Source organism: Colobus angolensis, unplaced genomic scaffold (genome assembly GCF_000951035.1).
Source record: "Colobus angolensis palliatus isolate OR3802 unplaced genomic scaffold, Cang.pa_1.0 Scaffold390, whole genome shotgun sequence".
In the NCBI taxonomy this organism is placed as follows: Eukaryota; Metazoa; Chordata; class Mammalia; order Primates; family Cercopithecidae; genus Colobus; species Colobus angolensis.
This window is the reverse complement of record NW_012117266.1, coordinates 515,773-520,445: the sequence shown is the minus strand read 5'-3', so window position 1 is coordinate 520,445 and position 4,673 is coordinate 515,773.

Sequence of the window (4,673 nt, the reverse complement as noted above, 5' to 3'; positions counted from 1 at the left end):
GAAGGAAGGAAGGAAGGAAGGAAGGAAGGAAGGAAGGAAGGAAGGAAGGAAGGAAGGAAGGAAGGAAGGAACCAGAGTATGCCTGAGAAAAATGGAGAAGGGTGGGCCCATGTAATCAAAGGCTATTAACCATTTTAACACTGCTAGAGGTCAGAAAGATTTTATTCCTGGCAAAGGAGAAAGAAAATTCAAGGATATGCATGTCACAGCATCTACAGTGAGAGTAAAAACGATTAAACCTGACTCCCCTCTGCTCCAGAATTCCACAAAGTAACTTGTTGAAGCTTGAAAAACCTTGAGAGTTTTCAAGTTTTTCCCAAATTAAAGTTCTCTAGCAACCGTAATGCAGCAACCAAGACCATGTCTTATACCCTTGAAACCAGTTTCCCCAAAGCCCTCTCACTGTCTCAGCTGTCTCGGCTGCAGGACTGTGCCCCAAAATAGTGGGGCTGGCTCCTATGTTGTAATAAAGATAAGGTCCAGGCACTCCAGCGTACTAGCTGCTAGTTGCTAGGAGACTCATAAATTCACTTTTCCTGACTTGGATAACATTCAGAACTGCTGTATCACAGGCTGAGAAGACATGGATTACCACAATTAAAATTCAGAGCCTGTCCAAAAGGAACAGTAGCCTTCCCACTCTAATAAGCTACATTAACTGGTCCTGTTTTAAAGAATGGGCAGATAACTGGGATCTCTAAAGTCTTTGGCATGAAGACTCCAGGTTCCTCATGCTAACCAGCAACTTTTATAAACGAAGTATATCTGGTTTTGACCCCATCTTCCAAGGAAGAGACAGTCATTTGGGTATTCCTACTTGAAGTGCACTGAAATTGTGGCAACAGACTCCCACAAACCTTTAAGATAATTCGAATTGTTTGATACAATTGGTGAGGTTTCACAGGGCCAAGGTTGCAGACAGATCCAACCCTCAAAATTAAAGCAATTAGCTGTCCGTCAGGAGGCGGAAAGAAACTACAGGGTAAGTATTTTCAATCTACTTTTAACGAATTCGATTGTTAAACTGTTTAAACTAAGGACCACAGTTACAAGGTTTTAATTTTTATAATTACGGTGAAATGTTAAAGTTCAATTGATATAACTGTGGGACTGAAATTGTAACTTCTAATCACAGAGATTTCAAGATGAGATAATTATTTGAACATTCATACATCTTTTCTGAAATGTCATGGTAGACCATGCACCACACTCGGAACGTTTTCTGAAAATATTTTCAGTGCTCGATAAACTGCTTAAGAGGAGTGATTTTGTAATAATCACCCAGCAATACGTTAACCATAACAAATTTGAGGGTTAAGGATGAGTTTTGCGTGACACAGTTATTAGCAATATCCAGAAGACATTAATTGAAAGAACTTGCTCAAGCACAGAAAAGCCCAGAACACCTGAAATCATTATCTAGCTTTTAAGAACTTTTTATTGTATAAAAGATATACTTTCTTAATTTAATTCCAGCTAAAATAATAACCAAAAGCTGATGCCTCAAGATAGCTGAGTTCCAAATATCTAGAAAGTACAAGATTCTTTCCTAAGAAATTTAAACATGAGATCTTGAATAGTATTTGTTATTTATGTCTTTTTTTTTTTCTGGGACCGAGTCTCGCTCTGTAGCCCAGGCTGGAGTACAGTGGCGAGATCTCAGCTCACTGCAACCTCCACCTCCTGGGTTCAAGTGATTCTCATGCGCCTCAGCCTCCTCGGTAGCTGGGATTGTAGGCGTGTGCCACCACACCCAGCCAATTTTTGTATTTTCAGTAGGGACGGGTTTCGCCATGTTGGCCAGGCTGGTCTCCAACTCCTGACCTCAAATGATCCGCCCACCTCAACCTCTAAAAGTGTTGGGATTACAAGCGTGAGCCACCGCGCCAGGCCATTTGTGTCTTTTAAATGTAGGGTTTCTCAACCTCATCCTTTTGCTTTGTTTTGTTTTGAGACAAGAGCCTCGCTCTGTCACTCAGACTGGAGTGCAATGGCACGATCTCAGCTCACTGCAATCTCTGCCTCCTGGGCTCAAATGATCCTCCTGCCTCCACCTCCCAAGCAGCTGGGGCTATAGGCATGCACCACCATGCCCAGCTAATTCTGTATTTTTTTTTATAGAGATGAGTCTTCGCCATGTTGGCCAGGCTGGTCTTGAACTCCTGACCACAAGTGATCTGCCCACCTCAGCCTCCCCAAGTGCTGGCATTGCACGCATGAGCCACCGTGCCAGGCCAACCTCAACAATGACTATGGACCTGATCACTGTCCTGGTGGGCTGTTCTATGCACTGCAGCATGTTCAGCAGCATCACTGGCCCCTACCCACTAGATGCCACTAGAACCTTCTAGCCATGACAACCAAAAATATCTCCAGACATTGCTAAATGTTTGGAGGCAAGGCTGCCCCCAGTTGAGAACCTCTCTATTAATAAAACACAACAAAAACTACCACCCAGCAAAAGTTTTAACACCCAAAAGCTGATACCAAAGGTAGTTCACTTCCCAATCTCATTGCAAGTATTTCCTTCAAGAAGCTCTGATAAATAAAATAACTGAATGCTTCAGAGTTTTTTAAGTAAACAAAGTTTTGCTTTTTTAAGTGTAAAATTGGTGTTTTAAAACAAAATGTTTCCTGTGTTCCTTTTCTTGATCTATAACTTAATTAGTCATGCCAGGAGTGTAGAAAAGGAAATGTAAATTAGCATACCACCTACATACATAGTGAAAAGTATTGGCAGAATTATGACTAAGTAAACATTTTTATTGGTTTTCAGCTTTTAAAAATAAATACGCATAGGGTATCATCAGGAAAATTAAATGACAAGCCACAGAATGGAGAAAATGTTGGCAAATCATATATTTGATAAGGGACTTACAACTAGAATAAAGAATTCTTATAACTTACTAATAAAAAACAAAAAATTAAAAATGAGCAATATCTCTGAAGATACATTTCTTCAAAGAAAATATACGATTAGCCTACAAGCATATGAAACAATGTTCTTTTCAATGACATTATTTATTGGAGAAATGCAAATCAAAACCAGGAGGAGATACAGCCACTCATCCAATAGGATGGCTGTAATCAAAAAGACAGACAATAACAAGTGTTGGCGAAGATGTAGGAAAATTGGACTCCTTATGCACTGCTGGTGGGATGTAAAATGGTGCACCCACTTTGGGTAATAATCTCGTAGTTCCTCAATGTGTTAAACATAGAATTACGTATGATGTAGCAACTCCATTCTTAGGTTTACATCCAAAATAATATTTTTTTAAAAGGCCGGGTGTGGTGGCTCACGCCTGTAATCCCAGCATTTCAGGAGGCCAAGGTGGGTAGATCACCTGAGGTCACGAGTTCAAGACCAGCCTGGCCAACATGGTGAAACCCTGTCTCTACTAAAAACACAAAACTTAGCCATGCATGGTGGCATGCATCTGCGGTCTCACCTACTCAGGAGGCAGAGGCAGGAGAATCGCTTGAACCTGGGAGGTGGAGGCTGCAGTGAGCCAATACCATGCCTCTGCACTCCAGCCTGGGTGACAGAGCAAGACTCCATCTCAAAAGAAAAAAAAAAAGTTAAAAAAAAAGATATTCAAACAAATACTTGTGCCATATTCATTCATAACAGTAACTATGCACAATGGCCAAAAGGTGGAAATAACCCAATGTCCATCAACTGACACATGGTTAAACAAAATGTAATATACTCATACAATGGAATATTAGTCGGCCAGAAAAAGGAGTGAAGTACTGATACATGTTACACTACAGATGAACCTTGAAAACATGACACTAAATGAAAGAAGCCAGTCACAAAAGACCACATATTATAGGATTCTATTTCTTGGTAATGTCCAGACTAAGCAAATCCACAGCAACAGAAAGTAGATCAGTGGTAGCAAAGTGCTGGGAGGAAAGGTAGAGAAAAGAAGTAACTGTCAATGGGTACAGGGTTTCTTTTGGGGTAAAGAAAGTGTCCTAAAATCGACTGTGGTGATGGTTGTACAACTCTGTAAATATATCAGAAACCACTGAAATGTCTACTTTAAAAAGAGGTGGAAGTGTAGCTTAATAACACTGTTGTAAAAATAAAAACAATCTGTAGAGAAAACCTAGAAGATTTACTCATGATTACAGAAATACAATCTACCAACGCATTACCACTCCTGCCTGCTGATGGAGCTAGGGGTAGAGCCAGGAAGAAAGTTAAGCAGAAAAAGAGAAGATCAGGACATTCATTTCTAATTTCACAAGGGCAAAGTCACCGTCATTGGTTGATGGAACTAAATTAAAGGTCTATGTCAGTAATATAAAGACTGAAGAATAATCAATTTAAGAACCATAATGCCAGGCGCGGTGGCTCATGCCTGTAATCCCAGCACTCTAGGAGGCCTGGAGGAGGGTGGATCATGAGGTCAGGAGTTCAAAACCAGCCTGGCCAACATGGTGAAACCCATCTCTACTAAAAATACAAAAAAAAATTTGCCAGGCTAATTTCTAGCCTGTAAATATGGCTAATGTAAATGGTGGCAGGCGCCTGTAATCCCAGCTACTCAGGAGGCTGAGGCAGAAGAACTGCTTGAACCTGGGAGGCAGAGGTTGCAGTGAGCCAAGATCACGCCACTGTACTTCAGCCTGGGCAACAGAGTGAGACTCCGCCTCAAAAA